Source organism: Hyperoodon ampullatus (genome assembly GCF_949752795.1).
Source record: "Hyperoodon ampullatus genome assembly, chromosome: 2".
Classification (NCBI taxonomy): Eukaryota; Metazoa; Chordata; class Mammalia; order Artiodactyla; family Ziphiidae; genus Hyperoodon; species Hyperoodon ampullatus.
Genome location: NC_136915.1, coordinates 141,732,670 through 141,746,808, shown reverse-complemented (window position 1 = coordinate 141,746,808; position 14,139 = coordinate 141,732,670).

Below are 14,139 nucleotides of genomic sequence, written 5' to 3'. Positions count from 1 at the left end.
ACTCCGCACATTCTGAACTTTGGGACGCTCGGCACACTTCCTATCCTGCTCACAGACAGCCCCCAGCCAGGCAGGTTTCCATCAGTCCCCATCAGAGGGAAGTTAGAGAAAAGATAGGGTTTATAACATTGAGGTCTTCTAATGAAGAATCCCATCACATCACCCTGAGGCATTACCACCAGACCATGAGGCTCACCCACACACAAAGAGCCCCCATCCTCTTTTTAACGTCTCGGTCTCAGATGTTAGATTGGGTCAGCAGTGATTATCTTGGGAGTGGGATGAAAGGGATAGTTACTCTCTTTTTAAATTTAATTGTAATTCTTATCAAAGTAATACATGTACAAAGTTTTAAAAGTCCAACAACACTACAAGGCTCCAAAATGAAAAACGCAGCAGTCTCCCAGACCAGGTAGCTCCACCCCTGATTTCCACTCCTTGAAGGCAATTGTTTTCCATTCTTTTAGCCATTTCTTCTCTGTATTTATAAATAATATGCTTATTCTGCTAACTTCCTGATTTTTCCATTTTTGGACGTTATCTATTGATTCCAACTCTGGACATTTTGGATTTAGTTCTCTTCTTCCACCATCTGCATAATCTCTTCTTCAAATGCTCATTACAATGCCACATTTTAGTAGTCTTCATAGGTGGTAAAAGCTTCCTTTTCAAAAATATGTAGACATAGTTATATTTTTAAAAAGAAAATTATTGTCCCAATTTGAAGCCAACTAAAACATAGCATCATTTTGAGCAAAAGAGAAAATCCAGGTGACTGGTTTTGCTAAGCATGTTCTACTTTTAATGGCAGAGAGGTGGTGATTTTGACCTGGCAGAGAAGGAAATATAATCCTAGCCTCACCCTGGGCATCGCAGTACAGACAGTCCCGACTTTTGTTGGTTCCACTTAACAACTTTTCAACTTTATGATGATTTGAAAGTGATATGCATTCCATAGAAACCGTACTTCAAATTTTTTTTTTTTTTTTGCGGTATGCGGGCCTCTCACTGTTGTGGCCTCTCCCGTTGCGGAGCACAGGCTCCGGACACGCAGGCTCAGCGGCCATGGCTCACGAGCCTAGCCGCTCCGTGGCATGTGGGATCTTCCCGGACCGGGGCACGAACCCGTCTCCCCTGCATCGGCAGGCGGACTCTCAACCACTGCACCACCAGGGAAGCCCCGTACTTCAAATTTTGAATTGTGATCTTTTCTCAGGCTAGTGATACACAGTATGATACTCTCTCCAGATGCTGGGCCCTGGCAGTGAGCCACAGCTCCTACTCAGCCACATGATCACAAGGGTAAACAACTGATACATTTACAGCCATTCTGTTTTTCACTTTCAGTACAGTGTTCAATAAATTACATGAGATATTCAATACTTTATTATAAAATGAGCTTTGTGTTAGATGATTTTGCCCAACTGTAGGCTAATGTAAGTATTCTGAGCACATTTCAGGGAGGTGAGGCTAAGCTATGATGTTTGGTAGGTTAGGTGTATTAAATGCATTTTTGACTTAACGATATTCTCAACTTATGATGGGTTTATTGAGATGTAACCCCATCGTAAGTTGAGGAAGATCTGTAACCCCAATTTACATAGTCATAATAATGCAAACCCTATCTATTAGCTTTTCACTCTCGAAATCAAACTACCCACAAAGCAAGGATGACAATGATGGTGACAGAGCTGACTGTAGATGCTTTCATTCCTGATGTAAAGGTACAGGCACAAATGGCAGATAATGGGAAGTAGAAGGGAGAGATGAAAAGAAGGGAACTGTGCTAATATCCTCAGCTCACATAGTGGGGAAGAGAAACAGGATATATCATATAAGTGTACAGAGGGAACCAGTAGAACTAAATTATAAATCAGAAAACTGGGGGCAGGGAAGTAGGAAGCTGATATCCTCATATTGTATGGAGATGAGGCAATAGACAATGTCTTAAACTGACCAAGAAATTGGTTTTTTTAATCTAAATAATTTTAAAACAGGCAGGTGAAAGTAGTGGTCTCTGAAAAATGGCATGAGTGTGGGGTGAACAATGTTGGTTTTCTTAGACTCCCAAACTATTGGAAAATTTTTTATCTTGTGCACACATTTTTTTTTTTTTTTTTTTTTGCGGTACGTGGGCCTCTCACTGTTGTGGCCTCTCCCGTTGCGGAGCACAGGCTCGCCCAGCGGCCATGGCTCACGGGCCCAGCCGCTCCGCGGCATGTGGGCTCTTCCCGGACCGGGGCACGAACCTGTGTCCCCTGCATCAGCAGGAGGACTCTCTACCACTGTGCCACCAGGGAAGCCCTGTAAAAAATTTTAAAATGCTATTTTACATTCTTTCTTTTTTTTTTGCCCTAAGTCTTCGAAACCCAGTTGTATTTTACACTTCCAGCACATCTCTATTTGGATTAGCCACGTTCAAGTGCTCGATGGCCATATGCAGCAGGTAGCTATTGTATTGGACAGTGATGCTCTTGACAAAACTGCTCAGACTCTTCTCTCAACTTCCATTCTCTAAAGCAGAGATACCTCTCCCTGCCCTGATCCCTTCTCAGGGTTGTATGGGATACACTGGAGCTAATGAGTGTGAATGTGCTTTGTAGGCCTCTCACAGGCTCCCACCTTAGGAGAAAGAAGAGAGTGTGGCCAGCTCCTGTGAGCAGAATTTACCTACCAACCTATCACCTGCTCACCTGGACTTGGCATGTACTGAACTGAATGAAAATGTGGCAGGGGCCCACAGATATCTTGATGTTAAAGACCAGTTATTGCACAGCAAAAAATTGGGGTAATGGAGATAAAGTTACCAACTGTTGTTTTCCCATCCACTACCACAATCATTCTATTTATTTTAAAACTGAAAGGATATTTTAATACTATCCCAAAGACCCAGGGATGGTAAGATGAAAAAAACAAGCTTCTTGCCCCCAAGGAACTCATAGAACAGTGAGGGAACACATACAAAAATGTATAAGGACCAGATAGGTGTGTATTCCCTAGGATTCTTGTTTGCAAGTGTCAGAAAACCCATTTCCAAATGGCTTAAGCAAAAAGGGGTGATTTACTAGCTCAGATAACTGAAAAGTGGTTGCAGGCCCCCCTGCGGCAGAGCCTCTCATGCCTTGGCTCTGCCCTTTACTTCCTGCTCCATGTGACTCCCCCAGCAACCTCTGGCTCACAGCCCACACCCCACACCCCCATTCACACATTCCAGTCCAGCAGGAAAGGGAGTGAGTCTCCAGCAGCCCCAGCCAAATGCTCCCAGCAGCTCCTTGGCTTTGACTGGATACCAAGCCCGTACCTGGACCAATCACCCTGGCCCCTGGCATGGTTTGTGAACTGATCCCTCAAAGCACATGGACCAGGAGTGTGAGGGGAATGGCTTTCCCAGTGGAAAACTGGGAAACCAGTACCTAAATTGGGGTGGATAGATGTTGAATGGCCAAGATACAATATCGACTAAGAATTATGGGAACACAGAAAAGGTGTGACCAGGGCTGGCTCCATGAGCATGTGATCTGCAGTCCCACTCTTTAAAGGTCCCACACTTGGTTTAATGTGCTGCTGTCAACAGCTTGAAATTCTTAATCATTTTTGAACAAGGGGATCCATGTTTTCATTTACATTACAAATTACATAGCTAATCCTGATTGTGACTAAAATTACATAGATGAGAAAGTGACTTTGGAACTGAATTTTGAAAGATAAAATAAAATTGCAATTTTCCAGGCGGAGAGGGCTGGGTTGTGGGGAGGAGGAGGAAATTCCAGGCAGAAGGATCAGCACAGGCAACAATGTAGCAATGTGAAAAGCTCAGTGAGAAACTGAAAGTATTAGCGCCTCAAGTGGCTGAGGATGGTAGTGCTGGTGGGGAGCGGCTCCCGCTGAGCTGGAAAGAGGGGCAGAGAAGGACCCGGTGTGTCAAGCCAGGAGGCTGGTACAGTAAATACTCCTTAAATGAATTAATAAATACAAGTGAATTACAACATTAGAAAAGAGTATTTATTTTTTAAAACCTGTATTATTCCAACTGAGCATTACAAAATAACCGCCCAATTTTCCACCTTATTTTCCTGCTCCAGACTAAGGCTAACTTTTCACTGTGTAATATTAGCGCCTACTGATCCTTATCATCAGCATGTTAGCAAGGTTAGCATTCCACCTCTGTGACTTCACCATCCGAATATTTATGAATCAGAAACATGTTTCTAAGAACGTGTTTTCCAGTTGTTTACTTTATAGCAATAATAGTGTGCTTTAATTACAAAGATGACGTTTTAAAACCTAAATAGAACAAGCCTCAATTGTGTGGGAGTACATTGCTTTGGTGATAAAGGAGAAACACAGTGGCTCAGGTGGAACATTGTTTCATTTTCATTTTGTGTTTCCTTTTAGTTCTACATGTCAGTACATGAAGTGGAGCCAATGCAGAAGTGTGCTGTGGGGAATGTGAAAATTAAAACTAAAGCTTTATATGTAAGAATGAAAGTACATGGTCCCCATTCTCCCAGGCTCTCCCCTTTCAAGGCCAGAATGAAAGGGAAAAGAAGATGTTGGCTTCCCTCTAACACATGGATGATGAACTGGTAAAGGTCAATATTTTTTCCCTAATTCTTTAAAAGAGTGCGAAAGCGGCAACACTGGTCCTTCTGAATTGAGAATCTTTTTGGGTTTCCACACCAGCCTTACTTTAATTTAATTTAAATTAAATGTAAGAGGATAAATTAATGTGCGAGTATCTGCTAAGTGCCCAGTGTGGAGCCTTTGTCTGCCTTGCTCATTTCTGTCTTCCTAGCACCTTGAACAATGTCTGGCATGTAGCAGGCACTCAATAAATATTTGATGAATAAGTGAATGAATTTATTCCCCACAGTAATCGAATGTGGCTATGGCAACTTTTCAGATCAGGAAACAGAGGCCAAGACTATGTGCTGGAAATTGAGGGAAAGAGATGATCTATCCAGGCAGGTGTGTCCCAGGCTGACGGAGGTAACATGGGGCTTCCTCCATGATTAACTTTTATGCGACCAGGTACACGTCTCTTCTGTAGAACCCTTGGTCAACAGGGAATGACAACAGGAGAAAAGGGGCTTTTAAAGTGTAACATCCCCATCATGATCATCATCTTCATCATCATCGATTGTAGACAGAGCTTAAGATCAGAGAATTGAAGAACTGTGAAAAACTTTCACAATTTATACTACCACCACACACACACACACACACACACACACACACACACAAACACACACATATATATATGAGGTAAAGTGAGGCACAGCCCCTCAAATGGGAGAAGCTTGACTTTAGTAAAGGAATCTTGAACTTTCCAATGAAAAGATCAAGGGGACAAACAGCTCCTTTACTTTCAACACACATAAGAGCATTATGTTTCATGGATAATTTTTATTTTGAATAAACAACATATGAGAGTGGGGTACCAACATCTCCTCAGTTCATGTGGTTTTGATCGCCTCCCCTGACCAGTGCTGCAGCCTCCTGACGCCTCCTCCCACATCCTCCTCTCCCATCCAGTTCCCCCTCAACCCTGCACCAGCAATTTTCCTAAACAACATCTGCTGTGTCCATCCGTTGCCAAAAGACCCTGTGGCCCACCTCTCCCCTTTGTCCTGGGACACAATTCAAACTGATTATCACAGCCTTCAAGGCCTATCACAGTCTGATCCTCGCCCACTTGCTCCCCAGTCCCCTTCCCCTCCACACATATACCTGCTCAACAGCTGCTTCACCATTCTCCAGACCTGCTACAGGTTTTCACAATTCTGTATGTTCATTCATTGCATGCACATTTACTGTGGGCCAAGCATGTGTCTGGAACAGGGCAAGGAGCTGGGAATGAATGTAGAGATGAGCAGGGCACAGTCCTTAACTTTCTGGCACCCATTGCCTCTGCATATGCTTCTCTCTATGCCTGGAATGCCTGCCCTCCCCCCTGCCCAGAAAATGCTCAGCTTCAACATCCAGCTCAAAAGTCACTTTGTCTATCAGCCTTTGCCAGCTCTCCTGGGCAGAGCTTCCCTGCACCACTTAGCCCTTATTACATCAGCCTACCTATCGTCAAAAGTCTATCTCCCTATGATCTAGTCTATTTCCCTGTGAGCATCTTCCAGGCAGGGAAGCATCTCTGTGTATCTGCAACTCCCAACATACCACCCAGCACATACCAGCACAGAGTAGGTGCCCTTTAAATGCTTGCTGAAATATATATATATATATATATATATATATATATATATATATATATATATATAGTGACTGCAACGTGCTGGATACTGTTTCACACATCTTAGTTTGCCACCCAAACAAGATTTTAAACTCCTCAAGGGCAAAGGATGCTCTTATGTTGCCCTTGTAGCCCCAAGATGTCTAAACGTACTGCTGAGCACAGGATCTGGCAACAGGACAGAATTTGAAGGATTGACTGGTAGGTATAAACTCACCGGAGTGACTCACTCCACCCTAAGCCACTCCAGTTTCAAGTACAAGTTCATCATCAGATGATTTCAGTTCATCATATTTTGGGAAACAGAATAAAAGTCCAAAAAGCCCTACGCGGTTTACTCAGTCAATAACAGGGCTTATGTTTGTGGTTAAAGCAAAGTACGGAATAATTGCAAATTTGGCAGACAGGATAGTATCACGAAGGCTATCAGGATAGTATCACAGGGATCTGGAATTTGTCACATGGGAGTCTTCCGAGACTTTAGGAGTATGGTAAGGTGCACACTAGAAGGTTCCATGCATTCAACAAGACTTTGGTAAAGGGAAGGGGGGTGCCCCTTTTCAAGAAGAAGGCAAGGCTAAAGGAAAGTAAGCATGTGTAAAGCTCGCTAAGATTTGGGGGATAGTAGAGCTTAACGGAGGTTTTGAAGGAAATCAAACCTGTGTTGAATGTGCCTAAGAGCAATTTTCTTAACTTTTTGAGCTTTGGTTTCCTCATCAGTAAAACTGAAATGATAATACCTACCTCACCGGGTTATTGCAAGGATGAAATAAGATACTGGGTATTTTTAAAAGTGCTTACCATTGTGCCTGGCATGTAGCATGTGCTCAGTAAATAGTAATTACTAAATATGACCTAGCCTTGCATTGATTTTTTTGTTTGTTTTAAAATCAGTCATTAAGTTGGCCTGACAGATGGCGCTTTCCATTGGTCTCTAGACATTTCTGATGTATCAGGGTTCTTTATGATGTGTTAGCTTCAAGGGTAAGGCATGAGGAAGGATAAAAGTGCAGATCTAAGGTTCTTGCCGCCATCCCTGGCTCCCACCCCTCTGCCACTCACCTTTTCAGCTCCAGGGATGTTGTACGTGGTCAGCCACGAGCACAGGACACCCCTGAAAGGTGGTCCATCCCTCTCACAAGCACCTGTTCTTTACCTTGGACCCATCTTAGCAAATGGAGCATCTTCTGGAGCAAAGGGCAAACAGGGGGCTCAGGAGTCTGCTGCTAAGCTTCCTTTCGGTGTAAGAATCTATTTTGTTTGTTTATTTATTTATTTTTAAGATTTATTTATTTTGGCTGCGCCGGGTCTTAGCTGTGGTAAGCGGGATCTTCGTTGCAGCATGAGGGGCCTTTTAGTTGCAGCATTTGGGCTTCTTATTTGCGGCATGCATGCGGGATCTAGTTTCCCCACCAGGGATCGAACCCGGGCCCCCTGCACTGGGAGCATGGAGTCTTACCCACTGGACCACCAGGGAGTCCCTTGGTATAAGAATTTATGATTCTGCATACTAAGTGAAGTAATTCAGAAAGAGAAAGACAAATACCACATGATATCACTTATATGTGGAATCTAAAATACGACACAAATGAACATATCTATGAAACAGAAACAGACTCACAGAGGGAACAGACTTGTGGTTGCAAAGGAGGAGGGGGGAATGGAGGAGGGAAGGACTGGGAGTTTGGGATTAGCAGATGCAAACTATTACGTATAGGATGGATAAACAACAAGGTCCTACTGTATAGCGCAGGGAACTATATTCAAAATCCCATGATAAACCATAATGGAAAAGAATATGAAAAAGAATATACATACATGTATAACTAAATCACTTTGCTGTACAGCAGAAATTAACACAACATTGTAAATCAACTAAACTTCAATAAAATAAAAATAATTTATGATTCTGGAGAATTGTAAGGGAGCCACTTTTCCTCTGTGAGCTCAACATCCCCACCTATCCAGTGAGCACACTGAACTGTGTCAGAACTCCCCAAGTTTTCCTGTGAGCATTTGTTGAGAGTCAGTGGGTGTCGTGGCCAAGAACCCTGACTTGGGAGCCAGACTGCTTGAGCTCAAATCCTGCTCTGCCACTCACTAGCTGTGTAACTTCTGGCAATTATTTACCCTCTCTGTGCCTCAGTTTCCTCATCTACAAAATGGAGATGTCCACAGTAATTACCTAATAGGATTGTTATGATGATTACAGGTATTAACTCTATGTAAAGGGCTTAGCCTACAGTCAGAACGCTGTGAGTGCTACACAACAGCATTTGCTCATATTATTTTACACTTAAAGGCAGAAGAGAGGGAACTAATCCCCCCAGGGTCCTAGGAGTATAAGTTTTGGTAGCCCATCCCAAGCCCAAAATGTATTTGATGCCTTCTTCCTTTCCTTAAAAATTCTTGTGTGACATATTTAAATTCAACATATCCATATTTGTTTAATATAAAACAATATTCAAAGTACATATTAATTAAGACAAACACTCCAGCAAGACGTCCTGTATTTACCTCCTGGCTCTGGTGCACAACGGTGTACCCATGTACATGTTTATGCCCATTTTGATGGAAGTAGATGATTTCCAGGGTCCTTTTGGCTCTGGCGTTTTGTAGTTCAGAGAATCGGTACCACCAGACTCCAGGAACCTGCTCCAGTGGCCACCTACCTGGCATCATCCATGCCACTGAGTTGGCATAGAGATGCCAGAGCCGAGCTGCTACCTGAACCACAGTGAGCAATTGCCTGGAGGGCACAGGCAGAAGCGTTGCTCCAGCTGTTCTGCCTCTGTACTACTCACCCCTGCCACAGACTAGATTGTCTGTTCTAAGGTGGACAAACAGAAAATAAAGGGGGATGGGAAAATAGAGAGAGGAAGGATTAAAGGAGATGCTTCATGGGAAAATTGCCTGCAGGGGTTTTTTGTTTGGATGTTAGGAAAAAAGGAAAATGCACTGGTAGTCATGATCATTCGAGATCCTTCCATCTTCCACTATGACCGGTGCAGCACTTGAAGATAGATAACAAGACCCTTTCTCTAACTCCATGTAAACAACCTGGGCAATGATGGAATTTGATGCCTCTCCCCAAAATAAAGATTTAAATTTGTACAGCACTCTAGAAACACTCTGCTAAAAGTAGGGGAATGACTAAGTAAATCATATCACAACCACAGCCCATTAAAAATTACGGTAATAGAAGTCAAGATAGTGGTGACCTCTGGTTGGTAGAGAGAGGCAGGTGTGATCAGGAACGGTCGCATGTGGGCTTCTAAGTACTTGAGGTGGTGGTCTACTTCTTCACTTGAATGGTAGGTTCTTGAAGTTTGTTTTGTTATTAAAATGAATATATATATGTTCTATAATCATCTGTATGTATGCTACATTTCACAATAAAATAAACATTTTTTAGAAGAAAAAATTATGATAATAAGGACCACACATAATTCAGAGTAATAAGCAAAAGAGCAAATTTCAAAGCTGCTTGCAATGTCGATCACAACTCTGCTTTTAAAAATCATATGCATAAGAAAAAAGATCAGAGGGAAACACACCAGATTGCTAACATTGTTGAGATTACAGGTAATCTTTTTCTGTTGCCCATTTCCCAAATTTTCATAATGACAAAAAAAATTATACTAAATCCCCCAAAGGAATCTTTAAAAGTATAAGTCTTTTAATTATTTTCAAATGACTCTCACACCTGTTATCTCATTGCTTCTTACAACAATGCTTTGGGGGGAGTCAATATTAAATAGTCGATATTAAATATGAAATAAAGTTTATGGACTGGAACACAGATGAAGGGTTTATGACTTGCACCAAGTCACTCCGTTGCCTGGAGGGGAAACTTCGAGTGGCTCCCAGGTCTCCTGAGTCCTGCTCATCCCCTGGTTGTGGGGAATTGGATGCCCCAGGGCTCTAGGATTTCCACTCTTAAATGGGAAAAGCTGCTACCTGAGCTTTTGTCCTATGGTCCAAAGTGGGTGTCTATGGCATAGAAGATGGACTACACACCAGAAGGTCCCTAAAGATGCATCCTCTGCCTGGGGTGCTCCTCTCACAGCCCCTCTTACCTAGCAAGGCACCAAGTCCGTGGGTAAAATTCCCTAGAAATGTTAAGAGAAGAAGAAGGGGAAGAAGAAGAAGGAGGAGGAGGGGGAGGGGAAAGGAAGGTTGTCAGGACCACAGGCTGTGCTTGAGAGTAAAGCTGGACAACTTTTCTTGACTCTAGTTTTTGGAGGGGAAGAGAGATGATTGAAATGAGTCTGTTCCTCGTGCTCTCCAATGCCTTCCCCCTGACGCCTTCTCTCCCTCCAGCTCTTTTAGGAGGGGTTGCCAGGGACTTGTAGGATGGCTTCTGCAGAAGGTCTCCATTCAAGACCCTTAGAGCTCAGCCCAGGGCTCCTCACTTCAGAAAAGATGGGGCCTTAGAGAGGGGAAGATCCTTTGCTCAGGAATACCAAAGGCAGAACCAGACCAGAACCCAGCTCCCCCCACCCTTCCCAGCCCACCCTGCACTCCCAGATCCTAGCCTGGGGCACTTAGCACAGGTCCGCCCTGCACTGAGGAGAGCCCCAGATGTGTGCCAGAGTTGTGTGGAAGGAAAATGGGGATTGCTTTCATTGTTTTCTTCGTGGAGTCCTATCCCCACTCCCCTGAAGATGGTCATTCCTGAATGTAGCTCAGCTTCATCCACAACTCTTTGCCACTGACTAAGGGGACAGAATGGGCTCTGGGAGAGATTTCAGGGGTATCCCCAGCATGCCTCCTTTGATTCATAATTCATGATACCACTACTGAGGACTGGCTGTGTGCCTTATCCTCAGTGAATCCTTATGTGTTAGATGCTCTTACAAGGGCCACTTTTCAGCTGAGGAAACTTAGGCACAGAGAATGAAATGACTTATCCAAGATGACACAGCCACTATGTGCTGAATCCAGAATCAAAGCGCCACCTTCCACATTTCAGAGTCCACTATACGATGCTTCCCCATGTTTCCTGAGGAAGAAGGCTCTTAAATTAGTAATCCCCACATTCAAATTCACTTTATAGAAAGTGTGGGCTTTGGAAAGCAGAAGAAAGAAGAAACAAAAATCTACACCACACCTCTTCTGGGGTGAAGTGGGTTGAGCCAGGAGGATAGAGCTGCTAGTACCCTGACTGATTTTAACTTGTGTTTCACTTGCCTCTCTAGAGATCTGTGAGCAAATACAATCTTGAGGTTTGATGAAGAATAATGGGGGGTGGGGGAAGGAGTGGGAAGGGACTGTTCCCTGGACTAAGAAACTGCTAAAACCTTTAAATATCTCTTGAAATTTATTTTTTCTCTTTTGGCTCCCTGCAATGTTTTGATGTTGAGATTCGGTTGCCACAGTGGGCTGTTTTTAGCTGCCTAGTTCCATCCCCTCCCCTTTTAACTTTTTTCCCTTCCTTTTGCACATGCCCCAACATGAAGTTTCCAATTCTTATCTCACTCAGCAAAACATACTGGGGCTGGTCTGAATGTAGATTCCCCAGGCAGTTCTCCAGCGTAAAACCTCAGCAATATTCAAGTCTCTGCTTAACCCTCTTTCACTGAGGATTAACCCCTGAAATAACCCTACCCAGGGCTTGCTTCTCAGGGAGGGGAGAGGCATTCTTTGCCTTTGTGTAGAGAAGCAGTTTGGTCTGGGAAGCTTTTCTTGCCCCTCCTCTAGATGATACCGAGTGTGCGGGCTGGACAACGGTGGGTCCAAAGTCAGGGTAAAATGAGGACGCACAGAACTCATACTGATCACACCTCGGGGGCACACACCTTGGGGCTGTTCCCTTCCCCTGCACTTTCCCAGTCTCTCTTCGATTAGGCAGATTTCACGGCTCTCCTGGGGGCTGGAGGCAGGGAGGCAGGCAGCGGCCGTTTTTGTTTTCCTTGGATAGGAGTCTCATTCACAAGGGGGTGGACTGACTTCTCTGTCAATACCAGCGGTTGTGAACTTCTCTGTCTCAATTACCCTTCTCGTGCATTGTTTTCTGGAGGCTGGTCTAGCTGTTTGTTTACCTACGCCCGAAGCCGAATTTCCCCTTAACAACAGGACCAAAACCTCCACAAATCTGGCTTGGGTGTATTAATGGAATCCTAGGGTTTTTTTGTTTTTTGCGGCATGCGGGCCTCTCAATGCCGCGGCCCCTCTTGCTGCGGAGCACAGGCTCCGGACGCGCAGGCTCAGCGGCCATGGCCCACGGGCCCAGCCGCTCCGCGGCATGTGGGATCTTCCCGGACCGGGGCACGAACCCGCGTCCCCTGAACCGGCAGGCGGACTTTCAACCACTGCGCCACCAGGGAAGCCCTGGAATCCTAGTTTAAAATGTAAACTGGTTAAAGATTCCTGTAGGCATTTCACAAAGGAAAAAAAAGCGGCGGGGGGGCGGGCGGGGGTAGCTTTCATGTGTTCTCCCCCATTTCCTTGTTTCGCTTTATAATGGTGCAATTTATTCGAGGGCAGCGGACAAGTAGATAGGAAAGATATGTAGAGAACCTCAAATAACTTTCATGTAAATTTACAAACGCCTTTCCTTTTGCTCTCGCGGCGTTCTAGGCGTTGTGCCGACACGCCCCGGGGTCTACCTGCCAGCCCGGGGTTTACCTGCAGGTGCGTGGTTAGGAGGGCGGAGTGTAGGAGCGTGGGGTGAGGCCAGGAGGCCCGTTACCAGGGTGAAAAGTAAAGCAAAAACAACGGCCCCACTCTGGCCGTGTGACTTCGTTGGAAACCCGGTGAGGTCCCGGGCAACATCCCGGGATCCTGCGTGGAACCTCTGGGCTCCCGGACGGGCCGGGGGTGGGGGGACTTCCAAGGCGGCTCTCCGCGTTGTCCTGGGCCCCGAAGCTTGGGGCGGGGGGTGTCCCGGTGAGGCTCGGATTCGGGGGAGAGGAACCTGGGTGCGGGGGACTCAGTTTTACCTGTAACTCTGAGGGTATCTATGCCAGGCTGCTGGGCAATCGGAGAGGCTGGGGAGAGGGACAGATTCCCCGAGGGTGCGGGACTGTGTGTGTGTGTAAGGCAGAGAGAGACAGAGACAGAGACAGAGACAGACAGCTCCCCTCCTTCACGACTGTTAACACCCGAGGGCTGCAGGTGGGGTGGGGCTGCGGGAGAGATCTGGGCTCTGAGAGCCTTCTAGTTCCTACCCCAAATTACCAAACTATGGCCTTGGGCCGTCTCCCTCCCTAAAGGCAGGTGGAAGCAGGTGCCCCTACACCCCACGGGCGCGCACGGGTCTCCCTCCCGGGCGGTAACGAAACATGGCTGGCCACACTCGCGTTCACCTATTAGTCCGTGAGCAGTTGACAAGGTCTCTGGTTCTCGAAGCCTAGACAGCTGAGGTCGGGGAATCGGTACTAGGAAATCGATTTTAAGGTTCAAATCCAGTTCCGCTGAAGGCTCGGCTCGAATCTGGGCCACGAGACCCCGCCCTTCCCGCCACCGGCTTTAGGGCGAAAAGGATTTCTGCTGCGGGGCCTTATTTCCGCTGCACTTAGTGCGTCCCCAGTCCAGTCCGTCCGGTCCCAGCTCAATCCTCTCTGGGCGCAGAAAAACACAGGAAAGCCGAAGATGGGTTTTCCCTCAACATTGCCAGAGAGCGAGGCGACCCCCGCCCCGCCCCGCCCCGCCCTGCCCGCGGAGACTAAAGCACCTTCTCTTTACTCCTCTCCCTGGCCTCTAGGCTTCAGCCTTACTCTTAGCCCCTCTCTGAGTTGCCTCTGATTTTTCCAGGTCTCTCATCTTTTCACGGGCTTGTTCGTTTCGCTGTCAATTTCAAACGCTTTGGGGTTGTTAAAAAAAATCCTAACCCCATAGGGTCCTACCACTAGGCCTGGCCTCAGAGTCGGGTTCCCAACCTGCCGGGAGAC